This window comes from Artibeus jamaicensis, unplaced genomic scaffold (assembly GCF_021234435.1).
Source record: "Artibeus jamaicensis isolate MK-2021 breed Jamaican fruit bat unplaced genomic scaffold, CSHL_Jam_final contig_467, whole genome shotgun sequence".
Classification (NCBI taxonomy): Eukaryota; Metazoa; Chordata; class Mammalia; order Chiroptera; family Phyllostomidae; genus Artibeus; species Artibeus jamaicensis.
This window is the reverse complement of record NW_026521845.1, coordinates 8,670,685-8,692,334: the sequence shown is the minus strand read 5'-3', so window position 1 is coordinate 8,692,334 and position 21,650 is coordinate 8,670,685. Positions and strand designations below refer to the sequence as shown.

Sequence of the window (21,650 nt, the reverse complement as noted above, 5' to 3'; positions counted from 1 at the left end):
GCTTCGGGGACCCTGGGTGGCTAAGATAAGGAACCCTAGAAGACAATGACTTTGAAGAGAGTGCGAATGTTGAGGTGTCTTAGGGATATCTAGGAGGAGACACTCCACTGTGTAGTGCACGTATTTCTATTACTTCACACTCACCAGATGATGATTACCTTTGTGTAATAGAATGTGAGCTCCTCAAAGGAGTGGAACAGCATTTGTTTATGATCATTATTCATCTTGTTCATTTTTGTATCCCCAGTACCTATGGCTGTAATTTGCATATAATATTTGTCCAGGAAATGTGAATAAATGATCCAACTGAGCCCGAAGCCCACACACTTTCTCCCTTACCAGGAAGAAGGGCGAGAAAACGCTGGAAAGGTGAGCTGGGCGCAACTGTAGTGTTTTAAGTCCCTGGCTAGGACGTTCCATGAGGAAACACAATGTAATTAAAGCTTGAGTGCACATTACTTTCCAGTCCAACCTTCGTTTCAATGCTTCTGTCATTTTAACAACCATATGATGTTTACTCGGACATTCTCTCCTTTGTGAATCAAATCCAGCCAAGGTGCAGGGAAGCACAGGGATTGTATCCCCACAATGGGCCCCGCCTTCATGGTGCGGGATCAAGGGAAATGGGGATGAATGTCCGGGAAAAGGGCTGGCAGGTACCAAAGGAATATAGCGCGGCCTTTTCTTTTCTCACTGCTTTGCTTTTCTTCTGCTGTTGGAGGGGAGCGTTCAGTCATTAGGGCAGATTGAGGGCGGGGTTCAGGCATCTGTAGGGTCCACCGCCAGGTCATGTTCACCGCGTGGACGGGAAGGAGTCAGTGTCGAAGGGCCAGCGGTGCTGTTCAGAGTCAGTGAGAGAACAGGGTTTTGAATCTGCTGAATTCAGTCCTGGCCACACCAGCAGCCTCTATCTATGGTGAAAAAAGGTCTATCAGTGCCCTGTGCTGTGTTTGGGAGGCGGGGCCCTTAGAGTTGGCTCCTGCAAGACCTTGTTCGGATTCAGTTTGTGAACGGTGATGAATTGCGTGGCTTTAGTTTCAGAACCCAGACGGGGATGAGAGTTCTATTCTAATCCTGAAATTGAATCAGTTATCCCTTATTGGTTTATTCAAAGTTGTGTTTATAGGGGCCCACACCACACCTATCTTCCCCCCATGGGAAATATGCAGATAATGGAGTCCAGAGTGTGTGTTCGTTGCCTTTCACATGCGTGTGCGTGCAGGTGTGTGTCTGGGCATGTTCCTTCTCTTCCTTTGAAAGACCGTGTAATCCCTGTCTAACGAGAGCAGAGGGGATGGTGGTCGTCTCGGATGAGCCCACACTTCTTCGTGCACACCTTCACGAGGAACTAGAATCGAGTCACGTGACCGATGGCCCCATCAGATTGGTTTTAATGACTCGCTGTGGCAAGTATGACTAAATATTCCTGCAGACTCTGAGGCCTGTAGTGCAAAGGGTGGATCTGGAAGTTATCCAGTAATTTCAGGACACAGCCATGGCCGAGCTGCGTGTCGGTCTCAGAGCTTTCAGTGTTTGTGTTAAGAAGCTCAGCACAGCGGCTAAGAGCCCAGGGCCCAGAATCAAGTCTGCCTGGGTTCATTTCTTCCTCCAGACACTGGTGGTAGAGCCTGGGTCCTGGTACGGGGCCCTTTGTGTATCTCTTTCCCCACTTTTAGCATGAGGTTAGCAATGTACTCACTGCATAGTGTTGTTGGAAGAACTACAAGCATTAATATTGGTAAAATGCTTTGAAGAGGGCCTAGTGCATAGTAAGGGTTAAATAGTTTCCAGCTACTATAATTATATTAAGAAATGCTTAAGTTGTGGGCTTTAGAGAGACAAAGATAGATTTGTAAAAGCAGGGTCGGTGCACCTTTTGGTCACATGTAAAGAATTTTGAACTTTTTGGCAAAGCATTAACTATGCATCGTCTGCTTAACCTTTTAAACTGACTCATTTTCAAGACTGCTTTCTGTAAATATTCTCTAAAAATATTGCAAGTATCAAAAATTGTTCTAGAGAGTTGAAAATATGGGTGTCATTTAATGAAGGCTAAAGACTTCAAGACAATACAGTTCCATGGGAATAAGCCAGAGAGAATTTACTAGCCTGGATGCAGAAATAGGTTTGTTAACAGCTGTAAAAATATGAACTATTTATTGGGGGTTTACTATGTCACAGGAACTATTTTTAATTTTACTTCATTATTTAATTCCATTTAATTCTTTAAACATTTAATTTTATTTAATCCTCGAAAAATTCCTTGAAGCACTGTTATCTGTTTCTTTCGTATTACTAAACGGGTCCAGAGAGAGGGAATGTGGCTTTTCAAGATTCCAAAGTTGTCCCGTGCCTGAATCAGGATTTGGACCCAGTTATGACAGAGGGCAAAGCCAGCGTTTCTAACCTCTGGCTATATTTTTCCCTCTATGCTATCACTTGTAGTAGTAACTGTTATCAATATGACATTTAAAACAGTTTGGGTGCCCTGTAAGCTAAGCATTTTAAGTCTAAGTTGTACAGATAAGAAAACTGAGGTTTAGTGAAGTTGATTGATTTGCTCAGGATTATTTGATAATAGTATGTCCTATTCATAAGGCACCAAATTCCCTGATTTGTCCATAACCATCTAATACTAAATATTCTTGTGCATTCCAGACTTACCACTGGCCCAGGGGGATGGTATAGGGAGAGAAAGTCAATAGAACCACGTGTGGGAAGGAGGGTCACAGGTGGGCCAGCAGCAAGGATGTGACGAGAAAGCAGCCTGTAACCATCCGCACTCTCTCTGTACGTCAGAAAACATGAGACGTGGTTGCCGCATTCTCAGTGACACGATGATTATCTCCTTTTATTTTCTGGTTTTTGATTAATGATATCAACATTATAAGAGAGAATATCTAAGTTAGGCTTCAGTAAGAGTATTCTGACAGTACGGGTGTTAAAATACTAAAGAGATGAGAAACCGCTTTTCTATAAGTTCGTAATATATGATATTTCTGCTGCCTGTTACCATGTGATGTTGTAAATAAGTATCATCGGATCAAAGCACTCAGTTTTTGGATAAAAATAGTCCAATAGATACGACAGGAGTGAGTTCACTTCTTTAACCACATTGGGAAAATCACGGGTTGTTATTAGTTTGGTTTGAGTTAGTAGCAAATCATTATACTCGATTTGGGAACTTGCCAGCAAGGTGACAAGCAGAGTTAGGATCTGCCAGTGATTGCTGCTATCCGTGCTGTTGGCTTTGCACACTCCTCTCAAGATAATTAAGATATTTATACCTATAAAATGGAAAAGTGCCTATCTTAATCTATTTCATCTACAACACCTACAGAGAACCCAGACACTTTAACAGGCTGAGTGTGAGATCAGGATCTCAGAAAAATACACACATTAATAAATCTTTCACTCAGCTTTCTCTCCTCTCTGTATCCACTTAGACCAGAAATGACACTGAGAAATAGTCCACAGATGAGAAGCCAGCCTGTTGTAAATTCATTCATTCATTCATAAAATTTACAACAAGCAGCTCTTAAATATCAGACAATGTGCTGTGTAGTGAATGAAACAGACAAAAGTCTCTGGGCTAATGCAGCTCATATTATGGTGCACAATACAAGTAGGTAAATATAGAGGATACACTATCACCATAAGTCCTGTGAAAAAGAGACAAGGGAGGGGATAGGCAGTGTTTGGGAGACTGAAGTTCAGAACTGGTGGGCAGAGAAGGCATCCAAGAGAAAGTGACCTTTGACTTTGGATCTGGAAGGAGTGAGGAAGGCAGCCCCACGGAAGTCTGGGGGGGGAGCATTTCGGGAAGAGGGGGCAGCAAGTGCAGAAGGGCCACAGGAGGAGCACACCTGGCGTGGTTGCGGGACAGTGAAGCTGGAGCACAGAGAACGAGCGGACAAGTACTGGGAATTCCTCAGAGAGGTGATGAGGTCGGGGGGGTGCGTAGACCACGTGGGCCTTGTAAGTCCCCATCTGTGTGCCATGTCGTTGGGCATTTTGACTTCCTGTCATGCCCAAACCAGGTGGGTGGGGACCGATAGGGGGAAGCTGTCCTGAAACATGCATGAATGAGACTCTTCATTTCCACTGGTATTTATTGAACACCAGCCACATGGCATGCGCTGTGCTTATGCTGGAGGTTCCTAGAAGGAAGATAAATATATTCCCTTCAAGTTACTCAACCTGGCATGAGAGATAGACGAGGAGACACTTAAAGTGCTGTGCTCTGAACACAGAGCACACTTGGAGCAGACAAATAAAAGTATCAGGACTCTTCCGGCCCCACTTGGACAGGTGGTCTTCCTGAAAGGCTCCAGTGGACACAGCACTGACTCTGGCAGGTAGGACACTGAAGCCAGGGCCACCTGGGTAAAATTCAAGGCCAGATCCATGGGATGGCTGGGACACCGAAAAGTCACAGCAGAAATCAAGGTCAGTGACTCCCCGTGGTCAAGAGTATGCGAGGTTTGGAGGGTGAGGTCCAGAAGAGGCAAGTGGGCGATGGCTGGGCACTATGGCTCTGAGCAAGCAGAGGCCCTGTGAACCGGGAGGACTAAGGAGTAACAGGCAATCAACTGGTGAAAACCAAGGCGGTTTAAAGGTATTTCCTTAACATAGGGCGGTGGAGCAGTTTCAGCTTGCTCCGGTCAACTGGGAGTTACTTTTCAGAGTGCTATGCGGAGACCACGTTTGGTATGTGTATGGGCTACTGCGATGGAGGAGCAATATCTGCCTGGATGCCTGGGCTGGGTGGGGCTGGGGTTGGCCATCTGTGTGCCATGTCGTTGTCATCTGCGGCCAGTCTGATGAGGGGGAGGCTGGCCCATGGATTCTAGGACGTGGCCTTGAACATCTCTCTACTGAGTGACAAAGCAGGCTAGACCATGTGGCTTAGAATTTGACACTATTTGAACTGGGGTGATTTCTTCCTTGAAAGGCTGGGGTTCACCTTCCTTAACTTCAAGACCCTTTAAGGATATGGTGTGTTCCGGAAGCTAGAAATTAAACCCCTCCAGGTTCAGTAACCCCAAAGCTATTTATGAACTACGATCACTTTGCCACTAGCCTCCATGAATTTTTTGCCCCTTTATCCACTTGGGTTTTTTTTAAACGTTGTTAACATCACCTGTATCATCTCCCTGATTTTTTTCCTTGAACACTGGGTGACTTTGGACTTCCTTCCACGCGGGCACTGGCCACCTTGGCTGTGAGGGCTGGCGGGGTGAATGAAAGCAGCCTCCCACGTGACCGGGGGCAGGAGTGTTTCTGGTGGCGTGGTGCAACATGCAGTTTAAGGAAGGACTTGAGTAGATTTTCATACGGCACCTGGCAAGCGTGTCCCCCTTTACCACCATTAAAAATTGAGAATGTTTGCTATTTCCCAGGCGTCTTTGATGATACACCCAGAACTGCTGGTTGCTTCATCTAGTTCAGCCCAGAACCAGAGCAAGCAAAGACGTCTAAATGCACTTATTGTACGGAAAGCACCTGCAGCCCGTTGTGCTTGCCTGGGCTTGAGCTGGTCTCTGTGGGTGTTGGCAGGTGGGTGCGGACAGTGTAGAGTTCGTGGCCAAGTGTGTGTCGGGGTTTTGCTCAAAGCCGCCCTGCCCAGCGCCCCGAGTGGAAGGAAGCTTTGCTTCCTATGTCCTGTTCTCTTGGAATATTATTTTGACTGGTTTATAGACTAATTTCTGAGCACTTGGTTGGCGAAAGCAAGCTCGTGCTTCATCCTTGTTCAAAATCTCTCTGATGGGTATGGTCCTTGCCTTTTAAAAACCCCAGTTCATTTACAGGTAAGTTCATTTACAGGAATGGGCTGACAAATACCCGTAACTTTAACTTACGTGCCCATGCGCAGTCTGTGGTAAGTATATTATCATCGCGCTCATTTAAAAGATGCATCTGGCTTAATCACACAGAGCCCAGTGAGTGCCCTGAGCTGTGGGAGCTGTGGAGCTGCAGAGAGGGCACGTGCAGGAGCAGATGGGGCGTGAGGTGGCCTCGGGACAAAACCTGAAGGGTGACCGGAACTTTCACAAGGGGGAGGCGTGGGGGGTTTGAGAGAGACTCCCAGGTTGGGACATAGTGGCAACTGTACCTGGGTTGGTTTGTGCATTTTGTTTTGTTTTGTTTTTGCATAGGATAAGATTTTGTATGGCAAATAAATAAATAAATAAATAAATAGGAAAAGCCAGGAAAAAATTTATTTTAATTGTGGAGAGACTTGAATACCAGTTTGAGGTGTTTGTTTTTGATTTGGTAATTTAATTTATGGGGAAGTACTGAATTTTTTAAAGCATAGCAGTGATATTACCAGAGTCAGGAATGGCAAGCTTTAAATAGAGTTCGTCTTGAATGGCCACTCTGTTTATGAAGATTTTTATCTATAGGAGCACATAAATATGTACATATAAATTTCCACAGCTAAAGGAAAAGGTTGTATTTTATGGCATAAAATTATATGTTGTTGGCTCTGACTCAGCAGTCATAAAATCTGACTATTTCCAAGCATAAGAAAGATGGAAAATACTCTGTAACATCTTAAATAATTGTGTGGAGGCCAATCTTGTGGCCTTGTGCATAAGTAGCTAACACTGAATTTAGGGGAGTTTTTAAATATACATTTTAGCATTAAGTTTGGATATCAAAACAGACCATATATTGGATCAGTAACTTCTCTGAACTTTCTGTCTTCACTGTCTACAATGAAGTGTTCGTATGTGCATTTAAATGCAACTATTAAGGGGAACTTGAACCTCTTCCTCTGTCTGTTGCCTAATAAAACAGACTTTCCGAATGAAGCCCAAGGGCAATATCTATGTGTAAGTTTCGACTCCCAGGTAAAAGGAGACAACTGGAGAGCAGGTAGGGCCCTCCACTGAGGAAGCGCTGACATTTAATTCCGGTGTGAGTAGTTATACTTGTAGCCTGAATGCTGAGTGATATCGCTACTGATAAAAATGAATACAACTGAAGCTGTTCATCGAAGGCAGAAAAGTAGGAGTCATGCAAAATGCAGTGAACTTGAGCAAGGGCTCTCTAATCAAGTATTCTTGGAAAGAGGAGACTTGGTCCAATCTTGTGGCCTTGTGCATAAGTAGCTAACACTGAATTTAGGGGAGTTTTTAAATATACATTTTAGCATTAAGTTTGGATATCAAAACAGACCATATATTGGATCAGTAACTTCTCTGAACTTTCTGTCTTCACTGTCTACAATGAAGTGTTCGTATGTGCATCCCTCAGTGGGTTGAAGCCTTGTCCTGTACACTAAAAGGTTGTAGGTTCGATCCCCAGTTGGGACGGATACAGGAGGCAAATAATCAATGTTTCTCTCTTTCCCTTTCTCCTTTTCACTCTCTCTAAAATCAGTAAACATATCCTCAGGTGAGGATAAAAATAAGAGAGTTGAAGATAAAAGAGACTTGAAATACAAGGTGTCTCCTGAAGCTACCCAGCCATGTAGTGTGAAAATAGAAACATTTATTAAAGGAGATACAAGATACAGGAAACATTGTAGATAGAACAACGATGATGCCTCAGTCCCCTTCCAAGGAGGCACCTTGGGACCTCACACAGTTCTCCCAGTTGCCACCAGCTGCCCCATCATATTTTCCTGAATCTCATCAAGGATCTGAAATCTCTTCCTTTTCAAAGGTGACTTTAGTTTTGGGAAAAGCCAGAAATTGCAGGGCATCAAATATGGGCTGTAGGGGGGCTGATTTAACCTGGATGATTCGATATTTCACCAAAAACCTCTGCATGAGATGTTATGTATGAGTGGACGCATTGTTGTGATGGAGCTGCCAATCACCAGTTGCCCACAGCTGGGGCCTTCTGAATCATCTCTAGTTTCTGTGGAGGAATGTTTAAGCCTAATGCAACATTTGATGCAGATTCATTGCTCTCCTGGTTCAGTCATTTTACAGGAGACAGCCACACAGTACTAGGGCTCACTCACCAGGCGTCTAACACCCCCACTGACTAGTGCAGTGAAGTCGTCATTGTTCATGCACGTGCGCCCCAGTCCACTCTCCTTGGCTGCCAGTTTACATCAGTGTCACACATGAACTGTTCTGGTTGTATTAACAATGGCTGGACTTTTTCTGGACAGACCTCATACTATTCTTTACTCATCTTTAATGCAATGATATAACCTAACAGAATTCTCCTTCTTTTCCTGTTGGGTCATAATATTAAGCCAGACAGTTAACAGTGAGATTGGTGAAAGCTTGAGTTTTGCCATAATATCTTCGCTTAGGTTACAAAACAGATGCCCATGTGGAAAATGACCTGACTAGTGTATATATCCAGATCTATTTAAACTGTCTTAATTGGTCCATTTAAAATAATTTTTCTGTTCCAGGTAGGTGGTAAATGGAGGGAGGAGGAGACCAATTTTTAAATCCTGATAGGTGTGTAGAATGTGGCGAAAGCATACGATTAGGCAAAATCTGTTATTTGCTGTTTTCACAGTGTTGCCCACTTCAGAGCTGGGCACAGTTCAAAGTCAAGCCGAGGAGGGTGTCAAGGTTAAGGCAGTAGAGCTGGAGCCTGGTCGTGGTCCTAAAGGGAGGGCAACAGAATTCAGAGCCAACGTCCCTTGTCAGCAGAACTTCAGGGACAGTTGACATTTCCAAAAAGACAGCTCGGGGAATTTTTGTCTCAAAAACCCCCTTTCCTGCTAAGTGAAGCTGCTTCTCCAGGAACGGAGATCTTCCCATCTTCTGTCGTATATTCGTTGGAGGTGAGATTGTCGATGCCTTCTGCAGAACTGTCAACCCAGTTCACACTTAACTAAATACTTTCTGGACTAGTCATAGGATCACTTTAAAAAACAAACAAGCAAAACAAAACAAAACAAAAACAACCCTGAAAGCACTGAGGCCAGGTGGTGTGTGTGTGTGTGTGTGTGTGTGTGTGTGCATGCATGTTGCACACTGAGGGGCTTCTGGAGCTACGTGAAGCAGGGAGGAACAGCAGAGGGGAGGCCTGACCTTCACACTGCCCTTCACTCTGAGAAGCTCCCCTTGATCTCTTGCATATCTAGTTCCCAAGTACCATTCCTTTCAGGACAGTGGTTCCCAGCTTGAGAATTGAAATCTGTTGCTCGGGGATTATCACATTGAAAGACTTCTACCGAAGCTCAGCATTTCTCTTTGTTTTTGGAAGAAAACACGTTTTTTATTCTTAGCAATGAAGGCTGCCATTTTGGTTGCCAATCTTAGGATGTTGCATTTGTGTTTAATTTCTTCACAGATAACCTGATTCACCGCAATCTAATTTGGTATGTGATTTAGTTCTTAAAAGAGTAATTGTATGGCCTCAAGGTTTATTTTATTTCTCTCAAAGGTGTAATAAGGTGAAGAAGACCACCTGCCCCTCGCCATGCCAGGATGCACAGCCCAACTTCACATGCTTGGGAATAAAGGCCAGAAACACTGAGATTCCTAGGATGTAGCAGGTGCTGGGCTGATCATCCATGTGCAGGTTAGTGGAGGAAGTTTAAGCAAGAGACGAGTGCACAGAATCTGTTACCATGGAGACTGGTGGATGCTTCTGTGCATCAGGGAAGTTTGGAGAGTGGTAGGTAGTTGCTATTCCAACCAGCCAGGGAGTCCAGGAAGACCAGTGAGCAGTGACCTTGGCTTTAGGGGAGGTCCAAGCACAGGATAAGTATTCAAAGGTCATGGTCAAGTACCCATGCCTAATGAAGACTCTGGAGGTGAACAACTCAACCCAAATCCTGGCCCCACCACTTACTAACTTGTGGTTCTGGCCAAGTTATTTAATCTCTCTAAATTCCAACTTCTGTAAATTCTAAAATATAAGATACTGCCTACCTTCTAGGGTTATTGAGTTGTAAAATAATAAAGCAATCAGCACATGCTGGAACCATATTAAGAGTGCAACATATAATGTCTTTTTAAAAATTGGTTACCAGCCTTATACCTAGAGGAAAGTGGGGATCCGAGGATAGGAACAGGGACTTCAGCTGCTGGAGTTCCACATGTTGTGACCACAGTGAGGAGCAGAACAGTGAGGATGATGACATGACTTGTAGCTTTCTTGGATCACCCGGACTAGGGGTCAGGATGGATATTGCTCTTGGAATGGAGCTGGCTTTGCAGGTGGGTCTGGTAGGGGTTATTGGAAATGAGAGGGTTCCGGCGACTAGCAGTTAAGATGGGATATTTCACTTTAATTGTGCCAATGAGTTTGCAGGGAATCACGCTCAACCCGTGATCTTTCCAAAGCTCTTTCCTAGAGACTAAGACGTAGTGTGAACTTTCCCCCAGAGTTGTTACTCATCACGGAAGTGTCATCTGTGAGGAAGAGTTTTATGCTCAATCTCAAATCATTGAGTTTATAAAATTGCTTTTTCTGTTGCAAAATTCAAAATGTCAGCTACGGCACGGATTAGGAATGGGAACACTGCTGCTTTTCCTCAGCTTATGATGCCGCTATTTTCTTCCAGTGCTTCTTACGTAAAGTGCAGGGCCCTGGACCACTCAACATTGGCTCCTGGGGACCCTTGCCTCTCTCAGTGTCCAGTTCAAGACACTCCGTTCTGTGGCTTTAAGACCTTACTTGGGGACTCGTCAGCTCACGGGATCATGATACCTAATTCACATAACCCATTATCAGTTAGCTACAGAGTGCTTTGCCCCTTTGATCTCATTTTTATCTCCCTCCCCAAATATTTTCTCTCATTCCGTAGGCTGCTTTTTGATTTTCTCGGTTGCTTCTTTTGCTGAACAGAAGCTTTTTAAGTTCAGTGTAACCCCACTTATTTATTTTTGCTTTTGTTGCTTGTGCTTTGGGGTTTATGTCCATAAAATCATTGCCAAGGCCAATGTTAAGGAGCTTTTTTCCTGTTTTCTTCTAGGAGCTGTATGGTTTTAGGTCTCGCATTTAGGTCTTTAATATATTTTGAGTTAATTTCTGGGGGTGGTATAGTGTCTAGTTACGCTGTTTGGCATGTGACTGTCTAGTTTTCCGAGCGCTATTCATCAAAGAGACTAGAATTTTCTTCGTCTTTTCTCCACCTTTTTTTTCCATCGAGTATTCTCTATTCCAGTTCTCAGAGGTACTTGCTGGTTGAACCCCCTGCAAGTTTCCTAATCTCTTTGTGCTTTGGTTTCCATGCTTTTAAAATGGAAATAGTAATAATTTATAAGGTCGTTGTAAGATTTATATGAGTAATGCAAGCATAATAATATTTAGAACTGGCATGGAGTAATATCTTAACAAACATTGCTTTAAAACACACAGAGTGGGAAGGAAAAATAGGGAGGGGGAATCAACACGAGTTTCTAACTGAATGAACGTGCCTGTGAGTGTGTATTTGTCGGAGGGCAGGTAGAGTAAGGTGGAAGGAAGAATGTGGGTTAAACTTGGAGTTAATGATCCTGCAGATAATTGGTAACTTGGGCCAAGACTGGGAGCAGAGAAATTAGCATGAAGATGAGAAGTTGAGCCAACATGTAATTCACATTTGCAGCTGGTCAGTTTGAAATGGTAGTGAGCATCTGGTAAGCAAGGAGGTTGGGACTTCAGATCTAGAGTTTATGATTTAAGAATGTTTAACATGTAAGTATAAAAAATATTTTTAATATTTATTGAAAATGATGAGTACTGTCCTAAACATTTTACACACACATCACTGAATCCTCTCCTAACCATCAGGGGTAGGCACTATGATTAACTACCATATTCTGCCATGTATAATGTGCAATTTTTGCCCAAACTTTTGAGGGAAAAATAAGGATGTGCTTTATACATGGATGTAATGATCACATACCATGGGTATGATAATGGGTATGATAATCCCATGGATAATACACACAAAACAGGGGTTTGCATTATACATGGCAAAATATGGGTGCATGCCCGGATGGAGTAAGTAACTTGTCCCCAGTCACCTGATTGAGTAGTCTGTTAGCAAAATTGGACTCCAGGCAATTTTGTTCTGGAGCCTACATTCTTTATGCTTCTTTCAGACTGTCTCCAAGGCCACAGTTGAAGTCATGGGGTTGGTCAGGAGAGCATGGTGGGAGAGAGGATGTGCCCAGTAGAGATGTTCTGGACTTCCCCTTTCATACCCTCACTCGGCCTTCTCATTACCAGCAGGCTCCTCTTCGTAAAACAAAACAGTCAGGGCTCAGGTGACGGTGAGTGAATGAGTGATCGTATGTTAGAGGACCAGGCTTCATGTCCACAGAGGAAAGGAAAGTTAACCTGTCAGGCGAGGTTTCCCACGTCAAGCCTGTCCTTTCAACAAGGCCCCGAACAGAGGTCACTGACATCTCTGAGCTGCTGCCCAGGAAGTCGGGGACAGCTGGGCGTGTTTTCAGCAAATGCCTGAGAGACTGGTGGGCCGTGCCTGGGGTTGACAGGTGCTATTTTTGTCACATAAGGTGCAGCCATAAAGAAATGATGCTGGTTTTCTTGTGTGAGTCCTAAGCCAGCCATGAAAGTGATTTTAGAAGAGGGATTCCCAAAATGTTTAGAGCAATCACAGGATCACTAAGGTAATTACATGTCCTCCCCAAGTGTCTGTTTTGTAGAGAAATGCGCATTTGGATTTGCAGTTTCTGGGGTGTTTAATAAATACCACTGTCATCAGTGAAAGAGCCTCACTTCAATAAATGTGGTTCTTCCAGATAAAAAGGGAAGCTCAGGAGAGCAGAGCAGTCATCTGACCTGCATTTGCTGCTACGTCATCGTGACTCTGTGTCGGGAGAGGAACTGGTCATGTGGGCCGTTTTCTGAGTGCTGCGGCCATCATCATCCCAGCTTACATTTGACTTGTTCACAGCACTTGACCTTGACAGGGAACAGCTCTGCACTGATGCCAAGCCTTGTAATGACAGAGTGGAGCCCTAATAACATGGGGAAGGACCCAGCTAAGCCAGTGCTGTGGACTAACTTCCATTAGAATTCTGTAGGGCCTTTCTCAGAATATGATTTGGCCTGGGGAGAATCTCAGTGCAGACCATGGTTGTTACCACTGCACTTCCAGGGTCTGCTGGATTGTTCTGTCTTGGCTTGGTCTGGTTTGGGCAGATGGAAAACAGTTTCCTGGCCTGACCCAGTGGGCCTCAGTGCAATGAATTCACGGGCAGCCGCATGTTACATTAGGATTCCCAGGTACTGTTAGAGATGGCCGCCCTGTATACGTCACCCCATGATAATTACACAGAAAATTGAAAAGAATCAATTCCAGTTTAACAGTCTTTTTTGCTTAACCAACATTTTGCTCTGCTTACAGGTCTAATTGCATTAATTCTCATTTTATCTTCCTATACGGTAGGGATCCTATCCACTTCATTAGATTATTGCAAGGGAGAGCTAGAATTAGAAAAGATATCCTTAATTGTGGAGAAGGTACCTTCATTTGAATCTCTCCCGGGGCCCATTTCCCTTTGGCCATTCATTCATTCATTCATTTCTTCAACATGCCTGCTCTGCTACTGTGTCCCTGAGCAAGCTGAAAGTTTCTTAGTTTTTGTTTCATTATCTAGTAACTGGGCATAGTAATAATAATAATAATAATAATAATAACAATGCAACTCTGTAGGTTGCTGGAGATTAAATAAAATAAGTTATTGAAGCACTTTCTAAATTGTAAAGAAGCACCAATGCACACCTGTTTGTGCTTTTTTATGTTTTGTTTTTGTATTTTTGGTACTTGGGATGAGTCAGTCCTCTGTTATTACCCCAAGTCTGGGGTTCATTTACAGAGAATTTGCCACAGGAGGGTTGACGGAGAAGAGCTAAGCATCCTGGGCCTGTGAAAGCGTCAAGAGCTGCCATATTCTGGACTAGAATTCAAAATGAGGGCCTTACGAGCATCAGGCTCCAATTACACAAACTCACTGGTCACGGGCGTACTTCTCCTCTTTAGCCAGTGGATTTTTCAAATTCCGGTACCCGCTGGAATAAGTTGGGGTTTAAAAAAATACCGCTGCAGGCCTGCAGCCCTCAGACTTTCTGACTTCGCTGCTGTGGGGTGTGGAATGAGCACCACGCTTTCCAGAAGCCTCCCAGGTGTCTCCAGTGCACAGCGAAGTTGGAGACCGTGGACACAGGCTACTCCCGGGGCCTCTGGCTACTCTTGGGGGCCTTTTTTAGCAGCCGGATCAAGGGAAGAGCTTAGAAGTTGATCACGGTTACAAGTGGATGGATTTGATTCTTCATTTTCTTCTTCTGGGAAGGTAAATTGGCAAGAACATAGAAAGGGCGGGAGGAGAATTTTCTTTCATCAGCTGCCTCCTCTGACAAGGCATTATCTTATTTAATCTTCCCACCAACTCTGAGAACTACATACTCTAATTCCATCTTGAAGATGTAAGAACTGATCCTAGAGAGCTCAACACCACTCCTCAGGAACGTAAAGGGGGATATTTGGTTCCACTCCCTGTTTTTCCCCCACCACCCTGGATGGTCCGTCACCCATCTATTAGCGCCCTCACCCACCTATTAGTGCCCTCACCCCATTCTGCCTTCTCTTCGGAGCTTTCTGGCAAAACCTGCTGTCGAGTGTTCATATACCGGTGTCAAATGAAGTCTGTGTTAACTTTTTATTTGGAAGGGGGGCTGTTTGGCATTTTAAGCTTAGGATTGGGGACTGACATACTTTATTCCCTTGTAATAACTGTACACCTGAGGGAGTGTCAATAAGTAAAAGTGGGAGTTCTACGAGAGAGTGGCCCCTTTGGAGCCGAGTGCCCGTGCCCCACAGCCTACGGCCTGTCAGTAGGCTGGCTTTGCCCTCTCTGCTCCCTGGATTAGCTCAAGACTTTTCATGGATTAGGAACAGATTCAGGCAAATGCTCTCCCCTGATACCAGCTTATTCATTTCATATTTATGGAGCACCTACTGTGTGCTAGGCCCTTATAGTAAAAAAAATAATGAAAACATCTGTTAGACTAAAGGCATTTACCTAAATGGAACAGCAAAGCCAGGTATATCAACCAAAAATAAAAGTGATAAGTAAAATCGTAGGAGTGTGTTGATGGAGGTGGAAAGGAAGGAGTGACGGACTCCACTGGGCGGTCATAGGGAGGAGAGGGGTAGGTGGTGTCCCTAAAATGATCAGCAAGGAGGTGACTTTTGAAGTGTGCAGCTGGGCTCACCTGCCCCTCCCCTTTGGTGATTGCCTACCCCCCAAGGCTCAGTGGTCATTCCATGTGGACGGCAGGGGAAGCATGGAAGGGGAAGTCCAGGCAGTAAGAAGCTGAATGACTCGCCCAGGGTGGCAAAAGCAGGGAGAGGTAGAAATTAGACTCACACTCAGGTGTCTTGATGCCAAGTTCAATGTTCTTTCCATGACTTTACCGACTTTACTCTGCTGGTTCAGGAACTGGCAAAGCCACACAGCTGGGAACATAGTTGTTAACTTGTGGCATCAGGTGACATCTTGATTATTTTTCCAGTTGAAGCTGGAACTCTTTCTCCCTCCTGCGCACAGGCAATGAATGTGTGATCACAGATGGGAACTACAGCCATGACGTCTAAGCACTGTGCTGAGCGCCGGAAATGAATACAAAATAACACTGAATGGAAAATGTGATTGAAAAATAAAATAAAAAAAAAAAAAGAAAAGAAAGCCTCGAGATGAAAGAACTCCAGAAAACCCCAGACGCACAATAAAATCTGAGATATATAGTTCTATTCAGAAATTTATGGTACAAATACAGGTGTCTATAAATATTTAAAATCACCAACACTATTTTGCCTGGAGTGTCATATAATTTTATATTTTGCAAATTAGATTTTATTCAAATAAATGCAATCTTATTTCAGATGCTCCTAAATCATTTATATTCATAATTTCCCCTCATCTGTATCACCAGCATAAGCCACAGAAGATCCACTGAAGACTCACAGGTAGGTTTCTCCAGCCACAGATCTTTTCAAAATGACTTCTATGGGCCCTGGACTTCAAAGGGCCCTGGAATCTGGCTGTCCCACAGCCCGTAGGCCCAACACGTCCCAAACCAAACTCACTGATTTCTTACCACAGCCTTTCTCTGCACCTCCCAGACATCCTATCTTTAAGTCCGCTGCCCAAGGCAGGCACTAAAGTCTGTGGATTCCAGTTTCCTGCCAGACAGTCCCACAGTCTCCCCCCCACCTCACCGCCAGGACTCTGCTTTATGCCTCATTCTTTGCCCCCTGGCAGCTGCAGTGGCTGAAATGCACTCCCTGAGCATGGAGCGTCTTTCCATGTGACTCCCCCTTTGTCAGCACACCGGGAATTGTCCAGCCAGCATCCGCAGAACCAGAAACCTCTTCTTGCTTAAATTCAATATTCCAGCCTTCCTAGAAGCTGGTGCATTTTCCCTTTCCGTTTAAGTAAAATACCTTGAAAAATATATATTTTTGATTATTGATGCCTTCATTGCGTCTCAAGGCCACCACTCTGAATGTTGGCAATTATCGCCTACTGTCTAGGTTGTAGTTAGCATGGCATTCGACTTAAGTGATTGTGTTATTCTCTTAGTCTGTTTTAAAATAAGCTATTCCTGTACCAGTAGTTCTGGACCTTTCAGGAGTCATTGAACCCTTCTGAGAATGTGAGCAAAGTGACAGGTCTTCTCTTGAGAATAATGCACATGCACGTGTGTGTGCACACATTAACACACATGCATTTTGCCTGCAACTTGAAGACTTTCTTAATTTATCCAGAGATGCCAAAGCTATCATGGAATCTTGATTGAGGACCCCTGCATTATATGAGATCCTTCTCATTTTTTGCACTCCAGAGGCCTGGTATAAGTTTTTGTTGTAAATAAATGTTCCAAAGAACTTGGTCCTGGTGGAGTTATGAACTGTAATCCTTTCCCACAGTTTGTATCATGTCGTTTTATTCTGGACTGGGACAGGGTGACTGATCTGCAAGGACATGCTGATTACGTCCTTCACTGCCCGAGGACTTTGTGAGTCCTGTAACCATCAACATGTAGCAGAAATCAGCCTAGATGCTCTGCCGGGAAACCTGGGTTCCCGGATTCCCGGGCTCTCCTTATTTTACGTTTCTGCAGAAACACAACTCTGGTGTAAAACAAGCCACATCGGCCATGATGTTTCGTGGTATCCGTGGAGTACCCTCCTTTCGGCTCTTTCACTGATCCTGACAGTCACTTGGTGAGAAGGTTGATGCGTCATGAGCATTCAATGCGTGGACATAAGGAAAGGAACGCAGGGGGAGGCCAACTCAAAGTTAGTTACATCAGGAAATGTGTGAGAGGCCCCGCTCTGATTCTGGCCCCCAAGTAGACCCGTGCTCTTCATCTCCTTCATGATTTAATCCAAGGTATGCGTGAGCCTAAGACACCCAGGCACAAGTGGGTGGATTCATTCATATCAAATGGAGTCTCTATAGCAATCTGATTATTCTAGACAGAGAGCTGTAGGCAAGCACGAATGAGGGCTAATAACATATGATCGATGTGGTGGGCTACTGGTACACTCAGTTTTTAATCATTTTACCTCAAATAAATGGGACCATCTTGGCAAAGGTAAATTTGAACATGTTTTTGTATATCAATTAAAAACATTTTTTAGATCCTCACCCAAGGATATGTTTATTGATTTTAGGGGGGAGGGGAAAGGAGAAAGAGGGAAATAGAGAAACATAGATGTGAGAGAGAAACATCCATCAGTTGCCTCCTGTGTGCGCCATGACCAGGGGTCGAACCCACATCCCAGGTATGTGCCAAGAATAGAAATCAATCCTGCAAGCTCTTGGTGTATGGGACAGTGCTCCAACCAGCTGAGCCACCTCGCCAAAGCTGTAGAGAGATTTTTTTCCCGCTGAACTACACTTCACTATGCCAGGAATTAGAAATACGATCTTTGCTCATTATACCTGGGCTCCCAGCATATTTTTTGTATCCTCCAAGAAAACCAGTTTTGTTAGGCTAAACCCTTCCTCTCTCTCTTTCTCTCATACCCTGTTTAGACTTGCAGAAGCTTAGAGCTGGACAAAACTTGAGAATTGGTTAAATATCCCTTGTGCAAAAAGGAAACTGAGGCCCAGGGTGATTAATATGCCAAAGGACACACACAGCTGACCTGTCTCAAACCCAACACAAGATCGCAGGTCTCCTGACTTATTTTCCTATTTTTTAAGTATAAAACTTAATTTTTTTGACACTGAGAAATTTCAATATATAGCAGGGAAAGGCTCACAACAGCTAAAAAAATCACAGTAAGTTTACAATTGCTTTCCAAATACTACAGTTAAACACACACACTTTTCCTGCCCCTGCACATTCTCATTAAATTCTACCTCATCCTAATAAGCTTCTCAAATTAAATAATTTTGATCTTGGTTATTTTATAGGGACTGTCTGAAATACGGGGAAATTAGCTTGCAATTTCTCCCGTTAAAGGATAAAACTGTGCTACATAAAACTTTCAGTTTCTGTCGCATTGAAAATTGGCACCCTAGCTCTCCGAAGGGCAGTACGTTGTCAATTAGTGCATCAGAAGCTGCTTAATGAGAGCCAGTGTTGTATTTGGCACCGTGTTAGGCATACTGGAAGAGTCAGGGAAAAAATTGCATAATCCCATCAGAAAGGAATTGAGAGATGAAGAGGAGTCAAAAAAAAAAAGAAAGTTCCACAGATAGTTGAGGGACAATGATGTCATATGTAAAAGGGAATGTTGTGGAACAAAAACAGACAGTGATCGATTCACCCAACAATAGTAAATAATGGCTTTGTGGATAAAGCAGGATTCGAACTTGGCCTTGACCGATGCATTGAATTTGAACAGCAAAGAGGCAGACTGGGGTGTCGAGTGCTTGGGCAATGACATGGGAGTAGGAGTTAACACTGGATGGGAGATGGGTGACAAGCCAGAGCCAAACGTGCAAGGTTCCAGCTGTTGGAAAGACAGGTGAATAGGCAGGGAGGTAGGTAGGCAGAAGAGAGCTTGATCATGAGGACTTAAGGCACCTGACTTTGAATCCCAGCTGTGTGACCTTGGGCAAATTCCTTGACTTCTCTGTGCTTCTATTCCCTGCATAAAATGGCAACAGCAACAATCCCTCTGTCACGCTGTTGCTGGGAAGATTTAGATTTACAAGTTCTGTGCGTGAGGAAAGGTTGGAACAGGGTGTTCCAAACGCTCTGCCCACCTCAGCCAGCATGTCGTGCCCTTGGGTTTTTGCTGGGAAGTTAAAGTCAACAGGCCACAACACTATTAACTAGCATATTTAGGGTGAAGCCAGAAAATAAAGACTTGAATGTAGAGGCTGAGGAGTCTGAACCCGAATAAAAAAACAGGGAGCTGGTCATAGGCCGAACAAGACTCTGAGAAGCTGAGCTAGAAAGGAGCTGTTTGAATGTCCAGGGAACCTGAGTACCCTGCCTGTCCCCTTTGCTGGTTGCTTGAACTCCTCAGCCCCAGGGAAAGAAACCACTTGACTGTCCGGACTGGCGTGCAGAAGGGTGACAAGCAGCGTGGAAGGCATTTGTCTGAAAAAAAAAAAATGGATTTCCAGGGATTAAAGTGAATCACATTTTTACGGTTCTTTCTCTTTGCAGTGGGCCTTGCAGGGTCCAGTTCTGAGGTTAATAAGTACAAAGCTGGAGAACCAGGCTGCTAGATTGAATATTAACGAGCTCCTCTTGGATAGTTACTGCAAGTTATCAGTAACACACGGGGATGATGGCTACCCAGGTTCTGGCCTTGTTTAGAATCCTCCTGGGCACTGATAACCCCTAAGCCCTGGCCAGGCCGGCCCAGCTCTTCCTCTGGCCTTCAAGGGGACTGATAAGCAGGGTCCAAGAGGTACGTGTCCAGTTATTAAGAGCAGCGAGGCCCCATTCAAGTTTTGGAATCTGTCTGCTAGTCAATAGTATTCTGAGACTGCCTGAGGTTTAAGGGAGGGAAGCTCTTCTCCAGTTCTTACCGTCTGGTCTTTGCACCGTGGCCGTGTTTCCCTACAGAATCTGCTAGGGATTCTTGGTCTGTGACTGCAAGGGGAGGAGCTCTAACAAGCTACTTAATTGTTTTCACTCAACTGAGCCAACCTCTGAATCAGGTAAATGACTCTGAATCCTCTGGCAGCCATAGTTAGTCTCAGGTGAGTTTGAAAGTCTTTGCTTTTCAGATTCGACACTCTCCTCCAAGCTTTATTATTATTATTATTATTTTCATCATTATTATTATCATTATTATTATTGTTGTTGTTAATATTGCAGCCTTGGCTTTTGCTGTTATCGTTCAGAAATTTGGAATCAGCAGAAACAGTGACGTTACCAATGCTCCATGGTGACCAGGGTCAACAAGAGACTTGCAGGTCCGGGGAGGGGGTCCTAAACCCATTCTGGACTGCACTTGGGGAATTAATGATAAAGCAGAGGGAAATGTTTACCCTGCCGGATACTAGATGTTTATTTTTCTGTGCTATACACATGGTGGTGATACACACTATATTGTGATGGACAGAAGCTACCAAACACCATACAAACGGCACGAACTCTGTTATCACAGAAACACTTGATCTCTACCTGCCCTCGGACCACCTCAGACACGTTTTCATGTTCCCCAAGTAAATGTTAAGGGTTCTGCTTGAGACCTTTCCCACTGATTCTAGCAAACATAATTCCCCAAATGACAAAAACAGCGATTCGCCAGCAATATCTTTGTATTAAAAAACACAACAAAACTTTTCTGGCTGTTGTAGAAGAATTCTGTTAAAAGCCAGTTATCCTTTCTGTCCCTTCGGACTCCCTTGGTGGGTCAGGTGCCAGGAGTCCCCCAAATGTCCCAGTGTATCTGTACAGCTCCTCACAGAGGGGCTGGGGTGTCCCTCCGTCTCTCTCTCTCTTCCCTGCCCCCTCCCCACGTTTAAAAGGCTTTAAAGAACATCTCTAGGAGACAAAAATAGCTCCAGTTGTGAGAGGCCTACACCCTGGCAAGGCAACAGAGATGCAAGTCAGCAAGTGGCAGCCGCGAGCATGAGTGCCCCGCCGCGCGTGGATGCCTCTGGCTGTCCTGGTGCCGAGTCTCTGCCTGGGCCCGGTGGGTAGAACGGAAACCGGTTTGCCTGCGGTGGGCGGTGGGTCGCGCCGGTTTGGGGTCCGGGAGTCGAAGGGATGGAAAGCCCAGCATTCGGGGCCGCGGCGGGGGAGGGGGGGCGGCTGACGCTGGCTCCGGCTTCCCCTCCCCCCAGGTTTTTAAAATGTATTTTGCCCAGGCGGGGATTGGCGACGGTCAAAAGGGAAGCAGTTGGCACTGAATGTCACCCTGAAGGTAAAATGAAAGACAAAAGATGAACGCATGCTTGCTTTCCGTTTGCAGAGGCTGCGCGGCGGCGGGAGCAGCAGGATTTAAAGGGGCAAAAAACCCACACGCCCAGACACACACCCAGAGGTGCCAATTATGCAAACGCGCAATAACGCAATCGAATCATGACAGTGCCGGGAAGTCTTTTTTCCCATAAAAAATATCGGTATTTATTTTTTTAAAGAAAGAGAGAGCCAGAGGGGGAGAGAAACGCATGCAAACAGAAACGTGCACATACCACGTAACCACCCGAGGAGAACCTGGCAGCCTCTCTCGTCTTCTGCCAAGTTATCATTGAGAAAACAGACAGGCATCATGACGT

General features: G+C 44.6%; 1 protein-coding gene and 1 long non-coding RNA gene across 6 annotated transcripts in view; one reads left to right on the top strand and one right to left on the bottom strand.

Moving 5' to 3' along the window:
* ESRRG (estrogen related receptor gamma) overlaps positions 1 to 21,650 on the top strand; it is a 507,715-nt gene that overhangs the window by 13,254 nt on the left and 472,811 nt on the right. Inside the window, exon 1 of one of the 4 annotated variants that reach the window (XM_053667342.1) lies at positions 19,689 to 19,828. The exons of 2 other annotated variants lie outside the window; for them this stretch is intronic. The gene's annotated coding sequence lies outside the window, so the exon portion shown is untranslated. Of the gene's footprint in view, positions 1 to 19,688; positions 19,829 to 21,044; positions 21,065 to 21,650 lie in introns of those variants that run through there. One more of the 4 variants, XM_053667345.1, reaches the window with a different exon arrangement.
* Positions 173 to 21,648, bottom strand: LOC119045808 (uncharacterized). Of its 2 annotated transcripts, none has more exons than XR_005081862.2 (3): positions 21,567 to 21,648; positions 15,315 to 15,484; positions 173 to 911 (listed from the first exon to the last, which is right to left on the bottom strand). It is a non-coding gene; the product is annotated as an uncharacterized LOC119045808 (long non-coding RNA). The 2 variants fall into 2 exon arrangements; XR_008392073.1 differs by having other exon boundaries at positions 173 to 838.